Here is a 24,104-nt window from a genome sequence, read left to right on the forward strand (position 1 = left end):
TCACTTCTAAAGAATCTACAGTATCTCCCTTTTGGAAAATGTTCTGCAGATTCTAGCAAAGTCAACAGCCAAACCATAAATTTAAATGTAGCATAGACTTGAGGAGTAGGAAGCCTGCTACTGTCACATTGCTTATTTTATTTTTTAAAAATTTATTATTATTTTATTTATTTTATTCATTTTTGGCCACATCAGATCTTTGTTGCGGCACGCGGGGTCTTCATTGAAGCATGTGGGATCTTTTATTGTGGTGCACCGGCTCTTTCTTGCGGCACGCAGGCTTCTCTCTAGTTGTGGCGTGTGGGTTTTCTCTTCTCTAGTTGTGGTGCGCAGGCTCCAGGGTGCGTGGGCTCTGTAGTTGTGGTGCATGGGTTCAAGAGCTTGTGGGCTTTGTACTTTGTGTCACACAGGCTCTAGTTGAGGCATGCAAGCTCAGTAGTTGTGGAGCGTGGGCTTAGTTGCCCCACGGCATGTGGAATCTTGGTTCCCTGACCAGGGATCGAACCCACGTCCCCTGCATTGGAAGGCGGATTCTTTACCACTGGACCACTAGGGAGGTCCCTGCATTGTTTATTTTAATATTCAAGCAATTTTCTATGATGGCCAAAAAAATGTACCACAAATTGATCTTTCACTGTAATGTAGGCATAATCTGTCAGGATGATTATTTAAGATGAAACAAATAAGGTATTGACTTCACAATTTCTGGTTGCTGATGGAATTTCTGCAACAGAAGAGGAAGGAAACTCAACGCTAAAACTAGTAGGGAATTATTGTTTGTGCTGGAAACCACCCGAGTCGACGAGGCTGTAACAGCCACATGGACAGGGTGTCGTGTTGCACAGCACGAGACAGAGGATTTTCAGCTTGAACCGTTAGTAGCAGAATTTATTCCAGGACTCAAATGTGAACGACTTACCTCTCGCCAACAGTAGTCAACTGAAGTCTGTTTTTTGCTATAGATTTATGGCTCATGTGTTCTGGAGAAGTACTGGATCTATTTTAGCTGAGCAACAAGTACTCGGGTTGGAAAATCATGGTATATAAGATGTACTTGCATAAAAGTCTCCTAGAGTGTTTCTAAAAAAAGTAGGGATATTTGTGTCCTATCCCAGATGTGCTGTTTCCATAGATCCATGCAAGAGGCTGGACATTTGAATTTTTCTCCAGACATCAGCATTTTGTTGCAGCTGGGCATCAGATCCTACTCTGAGAGCTTCCTTATTAAGTTACCTAGATGGTGGTGCAAGGCTGTCCACCAGATGCCTTGTCTTCCTGATCGACCGCCAGTACTCAGCTGTCCAAACTCTGGGTTTCAACCCCTGACTTCTACCCATTTTTCTAGGAAGACCCACATCCATCATTCGATAGCAAGAATCCACATGGATCTGAGCCCAGGGCTGTTCTTGAGCTCAGTGGTCTGGGTTTGCCAGGCTTCGTCTCCAGCCTGGCCAATGACAACATGGGCGTAATTACCTGCGTGAAATCCATGCTGCCCGAGGCCAGTAGGTTACACATTGGACTGACCTGTTAAAATAACAAAGAGAAAGTTCTAAATTCAGATATGATCCAAATCACTAATTAATATACTTTAAATGCAGATTACTTCAATGAGGAAAGCATTTTATATCCAGAAGCCATCATTAGTTTGTAGGAAATGGAAAAGTCAAGAGGAACGTTGGATTTAGATCAATTTCTGATGAAACGCAGGTCACACTTGCTTGTTTGAACCCAGAAAATATTAAATCACGTGGGGAAATACGATGACATTATTTACTCAGTACTCACGGTTTTTAGAAATCATAAAATACTATAAATTTGAAAGGGCTTTATAGACATTAAGGTTTCTGTGAACACTGAAAAATATGTCTTGCATTTTTACACTATAGTCAATGTATTTTTTAAGTCTAAAGTATTGTACAGTGTAGAAAATTACAATGAAGTCAGTCATTTTCGCTTCTAACTCTCCTTTCTGACCATTTTTTTACATATGTGGAGGGGAAAGCAAGATGTTTTTCTACATTTTGATATTTTTAATCAAAATGAAATAAATACCGTATGCTAACACATATATATGGAATTTAAGCAAAAAAAATGTCATGAAGAACCTAGGGGTAAGACAGGAATAAAGCCACAGACCTACTAGAGAATGGACTTGAGGATATGGGGAGGGGGAAGGGTGAGCTGGGACAAAGCCAGAGAGAGGCATGGACATATATACACTACCAAACGTAAGGTAGATAGCTAGTGGGAAGCAGCCGCATAGCACAGGGAGATCAGCTCGGTGCTTTGTGACCGCCTGGAGGGGTGGGGTAGGGAGGGTGGGAGGGAGGGAGTCGCAAGAGGGAAGAGATATGGGGACATATGTATAACTGATTCACTTTGTTGTAAAGCAGAAACTAACACACCATTGTAAAGCAATTATACTCCAATAAAGATGTTAAAAACAAATTCTTGTGTGGCGTGTAGTGTGTAGCCTCGGGTGATGGGGTGTGCGGGCTTCAATTTAAAGTAACTGCCGTTAGCTTCCAAGGTGGCCACGCGTTTACAGCCCCACCAGCCCTGCAGGAGGGCCCCAGGAGTTCCCCATTCTCAGCTGCGTTTGGCTTTGTTAGTGTTTTTAATTTTAGCTATTATGGTATTTTTATTGTGGTTTTAATTCGCATTTTAAAAATAATGAGTGGTACTGAGCACTTCATTATATGTTTATAGGCCTATTATTATTGATGAGTTGTAGAATTTTTAAAAAGTGTACTCTGGCTACCATCACATGTCAGATGTACGTATAGTGACTATTTCCCCCTAATCTATTGGTTGTCTATTTATAATGTATCCTCTAATGAAAATAAGTTTTACATTTTTATGAATTCCAACTTCTAGTTGATGCTTAGTGTTTCGTGTGGCCTAAGGCAGCTTTGCCAGCCCAAAGGCAGTGAAGATATGCTCGTTTTCTTCTAGAAGATTTGCAGTTTTTACTGGTACTCAGGTCTGCGACCCACTGAGTTAGCTTCCGTTGCTGCCCGGCAGTGCTGGCAAAAACGGCACACGGTTATCATCTCGCACCTTCTGTGCTCCAGCAGTCTGGGCATGGCCAGCTGGTTCTCCCCCCAGGGTCTCTCAGGGCCGGGGCCGTGTTCTCATCTGAGGCTTCAGGCCCCCTCGGGTCGTTGGAAGGTTTTAGACCTTTGTAGTCGAAGGACCGATAGCCCCAACCTCTGGCAGCTACAGTCCAGTCGGAAGCCGCCCTCAGCTCCTAGAGCCCTGCAGTGCCCACGGCAAGGCCACCTGCTTTCTTGGTCAGCAAGGAGAGACTCCAGCGTGAGGCTACGCCCCATCCCATCTGCTCTGTTGTGCAGGCTGGGGGCAAGGCTCAGGCCACCTGCTCTCAAGGGGGGAGGCGTGTCCTCGGGTGAGAGCACCGGGAAGCCGTGTCGCCTTCACACCGTCTTGGATGAGCTTGCGGGGGTGGGGAAGGGGGGAGAGCAGAGTCGCTCTGTCCCGGACGAGGATCCTTTGATCCAGCAGACAGTCCTTAAGAATGTTTTCATCTTCCGTTGGATTTCGTTAGTGTCTTTGTTGAACATCGATTGACTCTCTAAGTGTGGGTAAAATAGCTTGCTTAATACCTAATCTTTTTATAATTTGGGAAGATATTTAAGTTTATTAACTTGGTTTTACTCGCAATGGTATGGTTGCCATTGTAATTGTCTAGCAGAGAAAATTGCTGCCTCTTCTAATAATGGCTGTACGTATTTTTGCCATAAGCATCTTTGCTCTTAGCGTTTTTGCTGCAAACATTTTCGCTGCATAACTGACTGGCTGTAAGGCAATTTTGCCATAAAAGATAAAATAACCAAAAATTAAAAGAGGTACATTTAAAAGTACATAATAAGAAATGAATAGCAAAATTAAAAAGACTTTATTGTCAAATACAAAACATTTGAATAATATAAAATGTGTGTAGATTCATGGCGATGCTGTGCTAATGACCGATTTTATTTTGTGGGTTGTACCCAAGCACCTGCCTTCCAGGTCTTTCCTTCATCGTATTTTATCCTTCTTTTTGTTTGATTCATCTTCTCATTCAGCATTGCACTTTTTCTTTTTTTGCTAATATTTTTTTCTTCATTAAGAGAGGTATCGGCTTCCAGATACTGGGATGGTGTTTGTAACTGAGCTCTGCATCGTGTCCTGAGGGCCTCTACCCTGCTGTGTCCTCTGGGTACACTTTCCCCTGTCCCATGTCCGTGTGACAACTCTGCACCTTCAAATCACCAAAGAATTTGCAGGCTGACGTGCTAATCATTTTCTGGTAGAGTGTGCAGTATGGCTTTACACGTCTCATTTCACTCTTCCAGTGAGTTTTATCCCCATATTTTCTATCAAGTTGATATGCACGATTGTAATCGTCCCCTGTTTTAAGGCTGCCACATGCACTTGTCACTGTGTAGACCGTGAGGGCTTCGACTTAAGTCATATGAGAATGGGAACACTGCATCGATGGAGAAATGAAACCAAACCATCACACAAACTGTCAGCCAGCTCTTCAATCTTTCACTGCAGAATTGCCTTGTGGCCAGTTAGTCACGTGGTGAAACCGCTGTGGCCAAGGTGCTTATGGGGAAAATTCTGGACGCGCCTAATAACACTTCTAAAATGTTTTACAGCCTGTGATTCCATTATAAAACTGAGCGCTCAATGTCATTCTGGAAAATAACTCAATATAATATTGTAATTGACCTCATGGTAATTACATGTAATGTGACCTCATGTAATGTGATCTCATGGTCACAGTTTCCCTTAATTACTGTATAATTTTCCCTCTAGGGTTTTAGTGAAAAAATGTAAATGAAAATTTAAGTCCTCCAGGATTTCATCCAAACTCCCTGGCTTGGTCAACGGGTCTTCGCCAGCCCACTGCCCAGCTTTGTCACCCCACACTGTGTACTGCGGGTCCCGTGCTGGCCCGGGGACCACTCCTGTCCCCGTCCTGCCCCGCAGGCCTCCTCTAAATGCTGTCTTCTGTGACATCTCCCCTGAAGTAAAGTCGGCTGCCTATCTTGGCACTTCAGTAACAGGCTTTAGATACGGATGTAAAGAGCACATAGGGTGTTGCGTTCTTAAATGATCAATTTACGTCTCACCCTCTCCACTAGAATTTGGGTTCCTCGGGAGGATGGGTTTTCATCTTCATTTTTATCTTTATTCCTGAGACTCAGGCCCGTCACCAGCAGAGCAGCGGCCTACTGACTCTGGAAGAAGTGCATTGGCCGTGTGTTACGTGTTGCGATAGCATCGTGACGTCTAACAGCTTTGCTCGCTTCCATATTGTCTCGGAATTACACTGCTTTTCCTCCGCAGGTATTTCCCTCGTGTGGAGGCAACGGTGTGCTTCTACAACACAGAATTCCAGGAAACTAAGCTGTGCAGCCGTTCTACTTTGAAAGCATTTAAAGTGGTGAATCAGGTGTTAGAAACAGAGTGCGTTTTATGTGTAAAATGTAGGCTGTAATGTGACCAGAGGGTCTCTCACTGTACCAGCGTGGAAAGGGCAGCCGCGTCCACCGCTGACTAAATCGGAGGCTGGTGGCACCGCAGCCCTGGGAGTGAGATGCTAGGGTCTGGATGGAAAAGGGGCTGCACAAGGGACGTCTATTTTGTGGCTTTAAAAGTTTGAGATCTGGGATCCTAAGATGTTTCTATTTTCTAAGGATTCACTGCTTCAGTATTTTTATTTGGGTACAGCTGTACTATTTCAGTATTTAAAACGCATTTTCCCAGTAATGACATATAAAAATATGAGGGTCATAAAGCAGGGCCACTCATCATGGCGCATCAATGATTTTCTGCAAACAGCCGCGGGGCACGTGCAGCTCTTCTTCACATCGTCTTGATCAGAGGAACTTCCGGCGTTAATTGCACTCCCCGCCCCCCCTTCCTGCACAGGCCCATCAAGTTTCCGTCAGGAGGCTGTGTACATCTGTGCCCGTCTGCCAAGCCACTAAGTTCTTCCAGATCCTGAGGCTGAGGGAGCCTGTGGGCCGGGGCTGTGTAAACCAGCCCACAGTTCTAGGCTTAGAAACGCGGGTCAGTATCAAATTTCCACAATTGCCTTAACTGGGAAGGAAAGTCCCGTGCGGTTCTTACTTTGCTGGTTCAGATAATTATGACTTGTTTGTCAGTCTTTTTGCTCACGTTAGATTTTAACAGAACTGGAACACCGCACTGTAGAGCTGACAGTGACTGAGAGATTGTAAAGAACCATCTCTTCATTTCCCATTTTTGATAGCCACCCACCCCACATTTAGAAGAGTCAGGGCCATAGAGCTAAGGTGCGGCAAAGCGCAGCAGGAAATCCAGGCTGGGCCCTCCCTCCCCTCACTCCCTTCAGTACCCCAACTCAGCCCTGACACGTTAGCAGACACCCTGTGGCTTGTGCTCCACGTTCATGGAAATAGCTTTCATTTTGCTTTTCACTTTTCTAGGACCTTGAGAAATCATCCTTATGCTTCCATAGCAAGTTATCATGTTCACATAAAATAAATATCTTTTTAGCCTTCAAAGTCATCCTAGAAAGGTGTCATAATTTCTTATAGAAAAATAAACAATTACGGCGAGGTTGACATGGACCCAGGGTCACACAGTGGCTGGGAGACAGTTTTGAAGCAGAAATCCCATATCCCAAACCAGAGACTTCCCACGATAGCATAGCTGATCTGCTTTTTTCTGCCTTTCCATCTTATTGCATTTATCCTTTTGTGACAATTCATTCCTAATGTTTTCGGATAATAGCATTTCATTAAAACAGCAAGTGCTTTCTCTTGACTGTAAGCTTCATGACTGCCAGTGAAGGTGGGGGCTGCTCTGTGACTCTGCCCCAGCTGTACTGAGGTGTAATTGACACCTAACACTGTGCAGGCTCAGCGCGCTGACGTGACATATGTTCCAAAGTGATTACTGCTGTAGCATGAGCTGATGCCTGCATCGTGTCACATATTTACCATCTTGGTAAGGTGAGAATATTTAAGGTCTACAATGAATTCCTAATTTCTATTCTCAGGTACATTATAAAGATTCAAGAAAACTTTGGCAGAGACTATTGTAATATTGTTCTTACTTTCTAAAAAAAGAGGCACCAGCACTTCCTTCTGACATTTGTACGAGAAAGGGAAGAAGGGCTTAGTCTGCAGGGGGACAGAGCATGTAGGCGAGAAGGGGCGAGGCTGGAGGCCCTCGGGATGGGTGTTGACTGGGCCGCCTGCCGCAGGCCAGGAGCTGAGCCCATGGAGCCGGCCCGACGGAGAACGGCCGTCCTGCGCACGCAGAGCAGCTGCGTCTGGACGCGGCCGTGGGCAGTTGTCACGTGGACTCCACGCGAGTGGTCGCCTCCCCGTCCGGGTCACAAGCCCCGCCGACTCCACCCAAGGGACACACGGAGCGCCTCGAGCACCTGGGCGTCGGCTGCCCGGAACCCAGGCTCCCGCGGATGACCCGAGGCCTCAGGGAAGGGGGGCCATTTTAGCCTTACTGGAGAGACAGAGGTCTTTTAGAATAGTTAAAAACTCCCAATACGCAGAGAAATGCAGATTAATTATTTTTACATACGTGGTGATAAAAATTCAACTAACAATGTTTAGACGTAAGTAATAGAGAAAGTGATGTGTGACTATAACGTCAGTGAGGTTCCAGGGCAGCCGTTTATTCACCAGAGTGGGTCACCCTGTGTGACCTTGAGGGAGTCACATGACCTCTTTATTGCTAGTTTCCTCAACAGCACACTGTTGAAGTGTTTATTCTACAGATATTAACGAAGCACCTACTGTGGGGCGTAGGACTGTTTGGAATAGACGTCACTCGTCCACACAATCCAGGTGCACAGGTACAGTGACTCCCACGGGTCCTGGGTGGGTTTTGCGGGTGTGAGTGAGGCAGACCGAGGCTCACGATGACGGGAAGGATAAGCCAGAGACAGAGTCGCTGAAGGCGACGACGAGGAGAGGCTAACCTCCGTGTTAGGGAAGCGGTTGGCAGACCGAACCACGTCCTGTGGGCGCAGAGCAGCCGTGGTGCAGAGCGGCAGAGTTGGCAGCCCTGCCTCGGTCCTATCTCTCCTTACCGGGCTTTACAGAAGCCTCGTCCCTGTGGTAAGAGACCCGCGCAGGCTGCTGTGTCAGGATAAGGATGTGGGGAGGCAGTGGACACAGGAGACGGAGGGGGAGTGGATGGCCAATCAGGAGAGAGAACGAGGGGACACAGGCCGGCCAGGTGCAGGGGAGCAGGTGCAGGAGGTGCGGGGGGGGGACACATCCTATGAAACATGAAGGAACTGATTTGAGAAAACGCTCCTGTTGTCCCCTTTTCAAGATTTAGTGGAACTTCGTGAAATCCCCAAAGAGAAGCGGGTCAGTGTGAGTTTGGTTGTGTTTTCCAACTTTTCAGGAGAGCTGAGGAGACATGGGTGCATTCCGCCCTATGTTCAAGACCCCTGAAGTTTTCTCATGTGAAAAGGGACACAGCCTCAGAGTTCTGAGCGGGAGTGGAGGCACGTGGAGTCCTGAGGCCTGAAGTTGCTTCATGTTTCATAGGATGTGTCTGAACTACAGGGGAAAGGGACAGTCTGCTCATGTGGGCCTGTAGTGAGCTAGGTTGTCAGGGAGGGCGATTCCTCCCACTTTGTCCTCCGTCAAGATCGTCTTAGTTATTCTAGGGCATGAGCCCTTCCACATAAATTTTAGAATAAGCTTGTGTTCGAATAAAGAAGTCCTAGTTGGGGTTTTGATGGATTTGCATTAAAACTATAGATCAGTTTGGGGAGGATTGACATTTTTAGTGCACTGAGTCTTCCAACCCATGAACATGGTTTGTCTTTTGTTTATTTTGATATTTGATTGCTTTTGTCAGTATAATTTTCACCTTACATATACTGTATATGTTTTTAAAAGTTGTGTCTAATATATCATTTTCTTATTTATTTGTGTAATTATTTATTTATTTATTTTTGGCTGCATTGGGTCTTCGTTGCTGCGCGCGGGCTTTTCTCTAGTTGTGGTGAGCGGGGGCTACTCTTCATTGCAGTGCACGATCTTCTCATTGCGGTGGCTTCTGTTGTTGCGGAGCACGGGCTCTAGGCACATGGGCTTCAGTAGTTGTGGCACGTGGGCTCAGTAGTTGTGGCTCGCGGGCTCTAGAGCACAGGCTCAGTAGTTGTGGCATGCGGGCTCAGTGGTTGTGGCAAACGGGCTTAGTTGCTCCACGGCATGTGGGATCTTCCAGAGCAGGGCTCGAACACATGTTACCCGCATTGGCAGGCAGATTCTTAACCACTGCGCTACCAGGGAAGCCCTATAATTTTCTTTAGAGTAGTTGTAAATGATACTGTGTTTTTAACAATGGTTTCCATAAGGTCATTGTTAGTATATAGGAATGAGATTGAGTTTTGTGGTGATAGTGTATCTCGTGACTTTGATGAATTTACTTATTAGTTCTAGGGGTTTGTTGTTGTGTGTGTGTGTGTGTGTGTGTGTGTGTGTGTGTGTGTTTGGTAGATTCCTTGGGATTTTCTAGGTAGACAGTCATGTCATCTGCACATAGCGGTAGTTTGTCCCTCCAACATGTGCGTACTTTACGTCTTATTCTTGCCCCACTGTAACCGCTGGAGCTTCTGGTGGGAGCAGGTTTTCTGTCATTGTTCCCAGAGTCGGGGGAAAGCATTCAACTTTCATCAGTACGTAGGATGTTCGCTGTAAGCATTTTCTTCATGGTCTTTATCAAGTTGAGGTAATTTTCCTCTTTGATTGGTGAGAGCTTTTTATCATAAATGTGCTGGTTTTTGTCAAATCGTCTTCTGTGTCAGTTGGTATCATCTGATTTTTCTTTAGCTTGTTGATATGGTTGATTGTGATATTTTGATTTTGTATAATGTAATGTGTCAGTATTTGAAGGTCTGCATAGCTCAGTGAACTGACGTTTCCACATGATCAATGCATGGGGTTACAAAACCGTGCACTGGTAAAGATCCATTCATTCAAAGTGGAAGATAGGCCAATAGATTTTAATTCTTAAGGTTACAAAAAGTTTGCAGGTATGGCTTCAGATTCTACAATTCACATAGCCTTTAAGAAACATGCACTCATCATATTTTGGAGTAGCATCAAAGAAGATTATTCACGATTATCTGAAAGAACTATTAAAAATATTTCTTCCTTCCCCAACACATATCTTCAACCAAAACAACATATTGCAGCAATTTGAATGCAAAAGCAAGTATGCGAATCAGCTGCCTTATTTTAGGTTAGACATTAAGGAGATTTGAAAAATATAAAACCATGCCACTCATTTCACTAAATTTATTTTTGTTTTAGAATATATAGTTAATTTTCCAAAATAGATCATTTATGTTGAAACATAATGGATTTATTATTGTTAACTTAAATGAATTCAAAAGTAAATGAAAAATTCTTAGTTTTAATTTACAATTTTCTAAATATTGGTAGATGTAAACTATATAAACGAAAGCTCTTTGAGGTCCTCAATAAGTTTTAAGAGTTTGAAGGGGTATTGAGACCAAAAAGTTTAGGAACTATTGCCCTATGATAGGATTACTCTGGCTTTAAATAATTTCTTGGATTCATTTTAGTAAGATATTTTTCTAAAATCTTGCCCATTTGATAAGATTTAAAATTTATTGGCATGAAATTATTTATCATATCCTGTATCATTTTTATTATTTGATTTTTATTGTAATTTTAAAATGTTGATACTGCTCGAAACTTATAGAAAAACTGTAAGAATAATACATGGACATACTATATAGTTTTTACCCAGATTAAAGAATAATTTTATTTTTGTTTTATACTGTTTTTAATTGATTTATTGTTTATTCATGTCCCTTCTTTCTTACTCTCTCTACATGTAGCTATTTGCACTTGAAATAAGGCTAGTTCAAATTGAGATGATCTGTAAGTCTAAACTACACAACAGCTTTTGAAAACTTGGTACAAAAAATATAAACTTTCTCATTAAAAAGTTTTATATTGATTATGTGCTGAAATAATATTTTTGTATACTGGGTTAAAGCAAATATCAAAATTAAATCATTTATTTTGATTTTTAAAATGTGGCCACCAGAAAATTTAGAGTTATACATATGGCTTGCATAATATTTCTATTGAATTACATCCATATAAATTTATTTTTCAAAACCATTGAGAGTAAGTTGGAGACATAATAGCCTTTGTGCCAAAGCACATTATCATGCCTTTCCTAAGAACAATGACATCCTCTTACACAAATACACACAGTTACCAAAGCCAGGAAATGTGACATTAATACATAGTGTACCATCATCTATTTGTCTAATCCACAGTTCATTTCCAATTAACATTTAAACATTTTTAATAACTATCTTCCCGTTCCAAGATGAGGCATTTCACGTAAGGATCATGTCTTCTAGTCTCCTCTAACTCGGAAGAGGCTTTCTTTGTCTTGACCTTGACTTTTTGAAGAGCACAGGTCAATTCTTTTGCAAAATTTCTTCCTTGTGATTAGATGCTTGTTTTGTCAGGAGTGATGTGTTCTTATTGTAGCAACACGAGATTGGTTTGTTTTGATGATCTTGTTTATGTTCATAACTTGGTTAATATTCTTTGCATCAGGTTTCTCTATTATAAAGTCAGTATTTTTCCTTTTATAATTAATAAACATTTTGGGGGTGGATACCTTGTAATTATATAAATATTCATTTGTCATCAAACTTTTACCTACTAATTTTAACATCCATTGATGAATTTTGCCATTTAGGAGCATAGATTTTTACTTCCTTTCTTTAAACTCATTTGTTTTCTAATAAATTATGAGAAATATGAAACGGTACAGATTAAAAGTGTTATCCTCAGGATTTCTGCAAATGTCTAAAAATTATACGCCTTTTCTACGTAAAGTTTTGAGCCAGTAGCAGTGAAGTTATTTAACAGCTTGTTTATCTTCATGAATCATAAAATTGTCCCTTTCATTTATTATTTTTTTCCTGTTTATTTGGAAGAGGAGAAAGCCTAGAAATGGTCAATCATTAAGAAAAAAATCAATCTTTGTTAACTGGCCTTTAAGATTTATCATTAGTTATTGCATTCAAATTTTTTAAAGTCTCAAGATATTTGTCTGATTTGTGTCCTTGCAGACACACCTGTCGGGTAAGTGTCAACACAAATAAACACCTTTTCTTTTCCTGTTGCTGGGTCGGCTCATGGCTGCATTCACGGGGCACTTTTGCTGAAAACTTTCCAGTCATCTCCTGGTTAGATGAAGCTTATCTTTGACTACATTCCTCAGAAGGGCTCATGGTGACAAAACACCCCAGTTCTTGCATGTTTAACCCTGTTTTCTGTGCCGGGTACACAGGTTCTCTTACTGAACTTTTGCAAATGGTGCTCCATTGTTTTGTGCGTGGTTGTTTTTAGAAGCTAGATGTCTGTCTGATTCCTCGAGGCCTTGAGGGTGTTGCCCTTCAGCTTTGAAGCCTGGCACGCATCTCAGGGGCCGTTGTTCCCATCAGTTCCCTGTCAGGCCAGCGCTCTCCACATGTGGGTGGAGGGACTCCTTTCCTCCCCTGGGAAGTCTCCCTAGATGACAGTGTTACATGTTTACCCCATCCCATTCCTCGGGTTCTGGTTGCTCGAGATGTCTTTCATCTGCCTTTCATCCCACTTTATTCCATTTTCATTCTTAACCCTTTTACTTCTTTTTACACCATTTCCATATCTTTTGGTTGTTTTCTTGCCTTTCTTCAATGCTCTTAATTACATTTTTTTAAAACATCTTTATTGGAGTATAATTGCTTTACAATGTTGTGTTAGTCTCTGCTGTATCACAAAGTGAATCAGCTATACATATACATATACATCCCCATATCCCCTCCCTCTTGAGCCTCCCTCCCACCCTCCCTATCCCACCCCTCTAGGTGGACACAAAGCACCAAGCTGATCTCCCTGTGCTATGCGGCTGCTTCCCACTAGCTATCTGTTTTACATTTGGTAGTGTATATATGTCCATGCCACTCTCTCACTTTGTCCCAGCTTACCCTTCCCCCATCCTGTGTCCTCAAGTTCATTCTCTAAGTCTGCGTCTTTATTCCTGTCCTGCCCCTAGGTTCTTCAGAACCATTTTTTGTTTTTTCTAGATTACATATATATGTGTTAGCATACGGTATTTGTTTTTCTCTTTCTGATTTTACTCTGTATGACAGACTCTAGGTCCACCCACCTCACTACAAATAACTGAATTTTATTTCTTTTTATGGCTGAGTAATATTCCATTGTATATATGTGCCACATCTTCTTTATCCATTCATCTGTCGATAGACACTTTGGTTGCTTCCATGTCCTGGCTATTGTAAACAGTGCTGCAGTGAACATTGTGGTACATGACTCTTTCTGAATTATGGTTTTCTCAGGGTATATGCCCAGTACTGGGATTGCTGGGTCGTATGGTAGTTCTATTTTTTAGTTTTTTAAGGAACTTCCATGCTGTTCTCTATAGTGGCTGTATCAATTTACATTCCCACCCATTGCAAGAGGGTTCCCTTTTCTCCACACCATCTCCAGCATTTATTGTTTGTAGATTTTTTGATGATGGCCATTCTGACCATTGTGAGGTGATACCTCAGTGTAGTTTTGACTTGCATTTCTCTAATGATTAGTGATGATGGGCACCCTTTCATGTGTTTGTTGGCAATCTGTATATCTTCTTTGCAGAATGTCTATTTAGGTCATCTGCCCATTTTTGGATTGGGTTGTTTGTTTTTTTAATATTGAGCTGCATGAGCTGTTTATATATTTTGGAGATTAATCCTTTGTCCATTGATTCATTTGCAAATATTTTCTCCCATTCTGAGGGTTGTCTTTTCATCTTGTTTATGGTTCCCTTTGCTGTGCAAAAGCTTTCAAGTTTCATTAGATCCCATTTGTTTGTTTTTGTTTTTATGTCCATTTCCCTAGGAGGTGGGTCAAAAAGGATCTTGCTGTGATTTATGTCATAGAGTGTTCTGCCTATGTTTTCCTCTAAGAGCTTTATAGCGTCTGGCCTTACATTTAGGTCTTTAGTCTATTTTGAGTTTATTTTTGTGTATGGTGTTAGGGAGTGTTGTAATTTCATTCTTTTACATGTAGCTGTACAGTTTTCCCAGCACCACTTATTGAAGAGGCTGTCTTTTCTCCGTTGTATATTCTTGCCTCCTTTATCAAAGATAAGGTAACCATATGTGTGTAGGTTTATCTCTGGGCTTTCTATCCTGTTCCACTGATCTATATTTCTGGTTTTGTGCCAGTACCATACTGTCTTGATTACTGTAGCTTTGTAGTATAGTCTGAAGTCCGGGAGCCTGATTCCTCCAGCTCTGTTTTTCTTGCTCAAGATTGCCTTGGCTATTCAGGGTCTTTTGTGTTTCCATACAAATTGTGCAACTTTTTGTTCTAGTTCTGTGAAAAATGCCATTGGTAGTTTGATACAGATTGCATTGAATCGGTAGATTGCTTTGGATAGTATAGTAATTTTCAGAATGTTGATTCTTCCAATCCAAGAACATGGTATATCTCTCCATCTATTTGTATCATCTTTAATTTCTTTCATCAGTGTCTTATAGGTTTCTGCATACAGGTCTTTTGTCTCCTTAGGTAGGTTTATTCCTAGGTATTTTATTCTTTTTGTTGCAATGGTAAATGGGAGTGTTTCCTTAATTTCTCTTTCAGATTTTTCATCATTAGTGTATAGGAATGCAAGAGATTTCTGTGCATTAATTTTGTATCCTGCTACTTTACCAAATTCACGGATTAGCTCTAGTAGTTTTCTGGTAGCATCTTTATGATTCTCTCTATATAGTATCATGTCATCTGCAAACCGTGACAGTTTTACTTCTTCTTTTCTGATTTTGATTCCTTTTATTTCTTTTTCTTCTCTGATTGCTGTGGCTAAAACTTCCAAAACTATGTTGAATAAGAGTGGTGAGAGTGGGCAACCTTGTCTTGCTCCTGATCTTAGTGGAAATGGTTTCAGTTTTTCACCATGGAGAATGATGTTGGTTGTGGGTTTGTCATATATGGCCTTTATTATGTTGAGGTAAATTCCCTCTATGTTAATTGCATTTTTATTTGAGTCTGTTCTTCCTTGTTCACCTTGTAACTTATCCTACTTTCTGAGGGAGACTCATGTAGACAGCAAGCAGTCAACTGAATTGCAGGCTAGATACAGTCATTTTCAGTAACACATAGGTATGAAGTTCACTCCAAGACACTCTTTCTGAGGAAAGAAATTTACTTGAGCAAATATTCCAATAAATTGAGGGTTGGGAAAAAAGGGAAGCCTTGAGGTCCAGAACGTGATTAATCCAACCCAAGTTGTAATGAAGGGAATCCCCAGACTTCAGCTGTGCATCAGGTTTAGAAAACACTAGCTCCAGATTCCTGCATGTGGATGGAGGGTTCTGGGGAAATCTCCAGGAAGAAAGGGGCTCCAGGCAGTAAACAGTGATATTGAAAAATAGAACATCTTCAAGATATGATGAAAGTTTTTTAATTAATAAAAAATAAAAAGAAAATTAGAGCGTTTAAGAAAATGAAGCAAAGCATTTATGGTCCTGGTATGAAAGAAATTGAAATGAGTTTAAGCACCATGATTGTTAGCAATTTATGTAATGTGAGAGTGTGTATTTGATTAAGCTTGATTCTAGGAATATTTTGCTTCTGATGCCTAAATAGTTGTCCTGTGGGGTCTTGGAGAAGGAGTGTTACTTGACTGAATGATTAATGATATTTACACAAGTATCATAAGGTAAGTGCTGGTTATGATTTTGAATTTTTCCTTATCATCCATAAACTAAGGATAGAAAATTTGGTTATAGTTATAGAAACCACATAACTGTTGACACCTTGACCATTTAAAATTTGGCTAAGAGATGTGAGAGGTGAAAGTGGGAGGCTTGGTTGTGATGGTGGGATGGCCCGTATCCTCGCTGTAGACAGGTGTACACGCTGTGGACCACACAAAACGAATCACAGTATAATTGTGAAGCCCCGGGACCGAGAGGTCTGCAGAGAGTTCTGTGTTCTAACTGAGGTACATTCTGTTCTTTTGCAGTAGAGAGCCAGGAGGCACAGTTGGTTATAAACACGGAATCAGCCTTGCTGTTGAGAGACGCTGTCTTTGAGGTGGGCTTGTGAGTGGGGAGAGCTGAGATGAACAGGTGTTCATTTTGAGCACAAAGTCTGAACCGCACACATCATCACCGTGAACATCCCATTAGTGTGATGATTTTTTGTGCTAAAGGGATGCTGGCGAACGTTTAACATGATTCTGAGAGCAAGAAAGAAGTTCAATATTTGGGGCACTTTGATTAATATGAAACACTGACAGAAAGAACTGACTACAATACTTTTATTTTGAATTATTACTTCCTGTCAATATGAAGTGGAATATTATTGTTGGGTCAGTTGCTGTCCTTGGTCCAGTTAACTGTGGACAAATGCCATGGCAGTTCTGGCTGTTACCCCGTGGGGAGGGGCAAGCTCCAATGCTAGAAATTATATAGTCTGAAGAGTAGTTTTGTACTTTTTAATTTGTGCATGAGATTTTATCACAGAAATGTTATTCACTGTGTGTACTGCAGAAGAAAACTGATTGAGAACTATTGCTGTATATATTTAGGATTTACTCAATATGGGGCCAACGTATGTGAATAAACCAGTGAAAAGAGAGGCCTTAATTGAAATTGCAAGGTCCTAGAAGGAAGCTAAGAATACCTGAGCTTGGGAAAAAAGGAGGAGGAACAGGAAGAGAACAAGTTGTAGGAAAATCTCTCCTTTTGGTTTTAGGAATGATTTAAAGGATCAGCGTTTCAGCTTGTAGAAGACAGGAGAGCTGTCCTTAAGTCTGTAGAGTTATCATGTAGGAAGAGTCCACTTGTTTCTTGGCTTCCATGTTGCTGAACTAGGTCCCAGGGTTGGAAGTTTCTGAAAGATTTATTTTTAGCTCAGTGTAACAAAGACCTTCCAAACTACCAAAGAAATTGATCATTTCCACCAATTAAAGCGGCTTAAAAAGAATGCGTTCTGTTCAAAAGAACTTTCCTCCTACTCTAGGCAGACAGGCATCACGGGTTACAGTGGCCATGGGTGGGGTGAGTGGTTCTACCAGTAACTCACAAGTTGCTTTACAACCCCATGACCATAGGAGTCCTGTCCCCGGACTGTTCCATTTCAAATACCTTATTATGAAAAAGTTTAAGCATACATTCAATACACAGTAGATCTCCATGCACCCATCACCCAACGTCAACAGTTACCAACTCAATTCTCGTTTCAGCTCCCCGCCCCCAACACATGCTCTATTTATTTTGAGGAAACTCTGGCACGGTATACTTCTAGCTGTAAATATTTCAGTATATAGTAATATCCTCAAAAGATAAGGACTCTTGGCCATATATATTGAACCATCCTTTACTGAGGTGTAACTTACACACCCCTGGCCATAGTCTTGATAGGTAAGACAAATCCCTCCGTCTCTTGCCATGTTTTTCTTCTACCACCTTAGTCCAACCACCATTATCTCTCTCCTGGACCACTTTCACGTGACCTCCTCTTGTCCACCCGGCAGCCAGACTCTTTCTGAAACATCAGGCAGACTGTGTCATTCCTCTACTCCCTGTGGTGGCCATCCCGCTGCCTAGAATAAGATAAGAGCTTCCCACTGTGGCCTCTCAGACCTGCCCGGGGCCCGCCTCCACCCACTCTCCTCCTGGCCCAATAAGTTCCACCCGCGTAGGTGTAGTTTAACATCTCCCAGTCATTTCTGTTTCACACCAAGCCGTCTGCGTTAGAACTTCTGCCCTTGCTCTTCTTCCCGACTAGAATGATTTTCCAGAAATTTTCTCATGAACGGCTTCCTGCCTTTCAGATCTCAGTTCCTTAATCATGTCTTCAGAGAGACCTCTGACCACCTGATCTGAACAGTCTTCTCTCTTGTTCTCTGTCCTATCGCCCCGTTTCAGTCTCCATAGCACACGGTTCTCTAGAAGCAGTCTGTCTATGCACGTGTCCACCCTCTTACTGGCTGCTCCTCTGCACAGAATACAAGCCACGCGAGAAGGGGGTTGCATGCCTGTCTTGTTTAATACCAGGGAGAAAGGTGTTAGGGCAGCTTGACTGTGATCTGTTTCCCTCTAGTTACTGGGAACACACAGGGGCCACTCGGGAGAGAGAAGGCAGGTAGGCTGGACTGTCTCTGTCACCAAGGCAATACCCCATCTCCTGGTACGTAGACTCATGGTATTTGCTGGGAAGAGAGTCTTAATCTATGTGATGCTTTTAGCAGGATGTCTCTGGGTTAGGATTGCGTGTGGTAAGTAAATCTGTGATCTGTGGATCTGTGAGCCATGGCTCCCCCAGAAACGTCTACAAGCTGCACAAGTACCTGAGGTATGAAGTGGAGATTCCATAGCCTGAAGGTCCCCCGCTGTGTGACCTGACCCTGTGCTTGGCCCAGAGGCCTGGGAGGAGAGGAGGCTCCGAACCTGAGTCTGCTTTTTCATGCCTCCTGATGGCTTCATCCTTGAAATTGCCAGTGAAACCTGATCCAGGGTAAGAGCTCTGATTCGTGAGTCCAGTTTGAGTATCTGATCAATTTGTTGGCCCCACTGTCTGATGCCCAGAGCCTACAGCACTGCTTGGCTCGAAGAGCAAAATAAATCCTTGCCTGTGAATGGGCGCGATCCAGTATCTTGGGGACGGTCGACTGGAATTAAAAGAGCCATCTTTTTTGTAGCAGTTTTCTTCACTTTTAAGCAATCCATGTTACTTGTTTTATTAGTTCCATACTTTATATGGGATACTCAGATATAAAGAAATATACCCAGATGAATAGTGACAGTGGCTAGAATCAAGGTTCATAAAAATAACTGACGTACTTTGGAAAATGCTCCCTTGCAAGCGTGTGATGACTGTGTGTGGGTGTCACAGTGACCATGTGGGACTGATGAGGACTACGTAGGGCCTGGCTGTGCTGGCGTCCCACAGAACACACGGTAGGTGCGGTCCTGCTGTAAGGCGTATCATTGCATTTTTAAAAGCTTCTCCACAAGGGAATCTTGAAAGAAAAGAGTCCTCAAGTTAGAGACCACAGCAGCTTTCGCTCTCATTTGAACTGTCAGCACAGAGCTTCATTTTTGCTCTTTTGAGTCTGTTTTTGTTACTGGTACAGAAGGATACTTTAATATTTTCCAGAGATGAAGACTTGCAGGCACACTGGCAGCTTCTGGGTTTGCTTCTGTAAAGTGATCCCTCAGTCTTGTGTGTGGTTGTTGGTCCTGATTCCTTTAGATGGAAGTATTTGGGAAAGGTATCGGGTTAAATGGAGACACAAATCTGAAATAATGTTGCTATTTTCTGCTGGAAGCAACTATTCCAACGTGGATGTATTGGGCATGAAAACTAAACAATAATTGTTTTTATTCATACAAATCTATATGGAAAACTGCATTCTCTGAACTTCATCTTTGGCCTCCTTCATTGCCCTTTCCTAACTTGCCAAGTTTTGTATTATCCTGACTTCAAAAAAGATGGAAATTTCCCAAGTATGGGTGGTCTTGTTTCAGGCAGATAGCACATTGTGAAATTATTACACCACGTTTTAACCAGAGCACAGTTGTTTTAAGCTATATTAAGTACATCTGGGTAACAGCTAGTAAGTTTCACTTCCAAGGATAAGGTGAACTACTGGAAAGTATCTTATTGCTTTTAAATTTGGCCTTTGCCTTCCATGATTTATGTCATATTATAAAAGAAAGAAAGAAAGAAGAACTTCTGATGGAGGAGTCTGTTTTTTCCCCTGTTGCTGAATTTAAGAATTTGAAGTAGTTCATGGTCTCCTTTATAAATATAAATAGTTCATGAGGTGTCCTCTCATGCCTTTTAATTGTCAAACCCAAGAAAATCTAGTAATAGATCTTTGAGCTTTAAAGAAAATTATGGAAAGGGAATGTGGGCACTAAGTAGTGCTGCCTTATGCTTGGCATGCCGGGAGACCTATGCTCAGACTTTGGTTCCGAACAGAGTTTATTTGCTGCTCCTCAAGTTCTCTATGATTGATGGCAATGTATTAGCTCACAATCCTGCCAGGTATGGGAATTACATTTATAGCCTCAAGAAAATAAGTGACTTATTGAAAATTATGGAGCTAGTTCATAGCAGAGCACGTGTTATGAGAGGTCTCCAGAATCCTAGTGGGTGTTTTCCCACTATACTGTGGTAGCCTTTCATTACAATTTAGAATTTTACTTGTGAATGGTTAGCTATCTTAATTTTTAGATAAGTCATCTTATAAAATTATACTTTAAATGGTTCACAGAATTAAAAAGATATTCATAGGTATCTTTTACATTAAAATATTCTTATAGATGAGTAGAAAATACAAATGATTTCAGGTTTTACCTGGATGAGAAATTTGTATATCCAGACATTAGAGTATATGAAGTTACCAAGGAGGGAATTTAAGATAAGAGCTAACGGTGACCAAGAAAAAAGAAAGAAGACTCAAATTACTGAAATCAGAAATGGAAGTGGAGACATCACTGACTATCTTACAAATGAGCTACTGTATGACAGTAATGTATGTAGCTTGGGTGAAACGGAAACAGTCCTAGAAAGATACAAATTAGTGAAATTGACTCAAGAATAAATAGAAAATTCTAGTAGATTTCTAACAAGAGACTAAATTGTAATAATAATTTTAAAACTTCCCACAAAGAAAATCCAGGACAAGATGGCTTCATTGGTAACTCCTACCAAACAAGAAGAATTAATACCACTTCTTCACAAAATCTTCCAAGAAATTAGAGGGAACACATCACAACTCCTTCAGTGAGGTCAGTATTACTCTGATTAAAAAAAAAATCAAAAGAACTGAAAATTAAGACCAATATCTGTTATGAATATAGACACAAAAATACTCAACAAATGACTAGCAAATCAAATCCAGCAAAATATAAAAAAGATTATACACCATTACCCAGTGAGATTTATCCCAGGAATGCAAGGTTGGCTTAACAAAAAAGTAAATTAATGTAATATGTTATGTCAATAAACAAAATAAAACATACGATCATCTCAATAGGCACACAAAAATCATTTGACAAAATTTAACACCCATTTATGAATATTCAAACAATGACAACAATAGAAGAACTTCTTCAAAATGATAAAGTCTATCTGTGAAAAACTCACAGCTAACATCATCGTTAATTTTGAAAGACTGGATACTTTCCCCCAAAGATGAGGAAAAATACAAGGGTGTCCACTCCTGCCACTTCCATTTGTGATCGTCCTGGAGGTTCTAGTTGGGGCACTTAGGCAGGAAACACACATACACATTTACATCTTGAGAATCATTACCAGCTGGTGATCCATTACCAGTTACTTATGGGATTGTCGTCCCTCTCAAGTGTCTCGGGATAAAAACAAATGACAGTCATTGTGATAGATGAGACCCAAGGTCTCTTCTGCCCATGTGGCTCTACGAACACAGAGCTCCTTCCCTTTGGGGTGCCCAGAAGTGGAATCTCAGTGCCATGCCATTTTGCCTCTGACTTTTCTGACTTTGAACACGGATGTATGGTCTGTTGAAACAGGAGTCTGAGACCTTACTGCATGGCTGCCGTCTTTAGGAAACCACTAGACTCCACTTGGGCAGAACTCTCTTAGGACCCTTCTCAGGATATAGGAGGATTCGCCACTAATTCCTATTTAGTCACGGTTGTCACTCCCACAGAAGCACATTTTCAGTCATTCCCGATCACTCCTGGGCGTGGGATGTAAAACCCGTTGTGTATCTGCTACTTGTTCCTCTAACCTCACGTCCTACTGTCCTGCAAAACTCTTTGCCCAACCTGCTGAATTCCACGCCCTTTCCATAGACTCTGTTCTCTCACACAGCTGTGCCTTCCCCTGTGCTAGCTCTTCTTTCTGGAGAAGTTCTCTCCACTTGTCCCCTCCCTAATTCTTATTTGTCCTTCAAGGCCCTACCTGCCCTACCCAGGGTGCTCTCCCCTGGGGCTTTGTCTTCTTCTGGGTGAGGATTACCTCCCAGATCCTTTACAAACCCGTTAACTTACTTTTCTGTTTCTGTTCTACACTTTCATCTCCTACAAACTCTGCATCTCCAGAGTCTAGCATATTAGTTACCATAAACCACAGATGCTCAGAAGTATGTGCTGAATTGATACTGACAGTTAGAGGACCTCGTGGTGACACAGATCCAGTGATAACTCCCCTTGAAGGCGTACCTTCATCCTAGGCATCTGTTTTTTCTGAAGTTACCTTGTCCTGGGGGCCTGGTTGAGACATTGTCAGAAGTAGGAGCCTAAGCTTCTTATTTTAGTTAAGCTGTGAAAAGAACATGCTCTACCCATCGACCTTGACAGGTACACCTTTATCACATCAAAAATTGAAAACACTTAAAGCCCTGAGTTTTATATGACTAAAATTAACAAAATTTCAAAAATAATTGAATATAATTACTGTGCAAGTTTGGGTGTTCTGCTGAAGGCTTGGCAGTGGAGTTAAATCCTCACTTAATGAAAATAGGAATAAAAATAGGAAAATACGCCAGGCTTGGTGACAAGCACTGCTTCCACCCGCCGCTCACTTCCAGACGGCAGAATCCCGCAGGCACCTGCGCCGAATCCATGGACCTGGGTCGGGGCTACACGTCTGTGCAGGGCGCTCGGAGACCGCCTCCTGGCCTCTGCCTGGAGATCAAGAGGTGGCCGAGTCCCTAACATCGGGAGGGTCTTCAGAAGGTGCTCAGTGGTGAGAAAACATGACAGATATCCTTTGTGGAGGACAGACCAGAGTCTCTGCTAAGTGGGTGTGCGCGTGATGCCACGATCGTGGGATTACACAGAGGCGGCTGGACGGTTTCCTTTGTGCCTCTCTTACACCTTGGTAGTGATGTGGGGACATTATCCTGTTCATAGCTGTTAGGAGGGAGAATGTTTGAAGATGCTTGTTGTAAAATCAAGGATTTTTAAATGTAGGTGTTGTTAATATGCACTTGTTTCCCCACTAAGAGATAACATTGCAGTAGTCTTTGTTGGTCCAAGGAGGGGCACAGCAAGGATGAGCTTCAGCAGGAAAACATACAAAGGCCGAAGGTCATTGTTAATTGCAGAAAACATCACTGCTTCCTAACTCTTTCACATAAATATGTAAATATGAGCGTGTGAAAACTGACCTAAGGAAACTGGCAGCAATCACTTTTATTAAAATATTAAAGTCAAGAGAATATAATTTTATGTATCAGATGTAACACATTCAAACATTCATACATTCATTCAATCAAAATTACTTAGTGCCATGAAAAACAGGAACAGACAGGCTGGTGAGATCCTTGTTTTCATAAAACTTAATCTAGTGAAGAACACAGACAGTAAATGTGAAAAAACCAAACTAATGCTGGGCAGTGTTCGGGTCTCTGACAAAAGCAGCGGGGTTTGGTGTGGAGGGGCCCTCACGAGTGGGGACTATGAAATCAAAGCACAAATAAACTCTCTAAAATGCAAAAGACGTTGCTGTTGTTTCAGAAATCATGGGTGTGTGTGTGTGTGTGTGTGTGTGTGTGTGATGTTTTAGGTAGGTTTGTAACACTTCTCAGAAAAATAATTCTCTAATCATAGACTTTAGACCTGTGTCTCAGACAACGTTAAAATTCAACCTTTTGGTAAGTGATGTATTATTTTTATCTGATCCACAGAATAGAGAGGTAGAAGGCATTGTAAGCGGGGTAGGGGGGAGGCGTGGCCGCTGGACCTCTGACCCCCTTCAGGACAGAGCTGTTCTTTACCAGCAGCGAACACCAGGTTCACACACCCTGGAACCAAGTCCCTCAGGCGAGAGCCCAAAACCTGTGTTGGGTTTCTGCACAGTTGAGGCCATTTCCTCCCCCCGTAAAAGCCAAATGGGTACATGTGTTGTGAGGCAGACGTGGGGTCCGACGTGTGTGCGTAACTCACGGAGAGTGGACGCGTCTGTGCATTTGGGTCCAGAGAACCAGAACTTTGTGACAGG

The 24,104-nt window shown here is 42.0% G+C and overlaps 1 long non-coding RNA gene across 2 annotated transcripts in view; it reads left to right on the forward strand.

The window, feature by feature from the left end:
- Window positions 1-24,104, forward strand: part of LOC132436777 (uncharacterized) — a 105,662-nt gene that overhangs the window by 24,324 nt on the left and 57,234 nt on the right. The gene's annotated exons all lie outside the window — the stretch shown is intronic.

This window comes from Delphinus delphis, chromosome 14 (genome assembly GCF_949987515.2).
Source record: "Delphinus delphis chromosome 14, mDelDel1.2, whole genome shotgun sequence".
NCBI classification, from domain to species: Eukaryota; Metazoa; Chordata; class Mammalia; order Artiodactyla; family Delphinidae; genus Delphinus; species Delphinus delphis.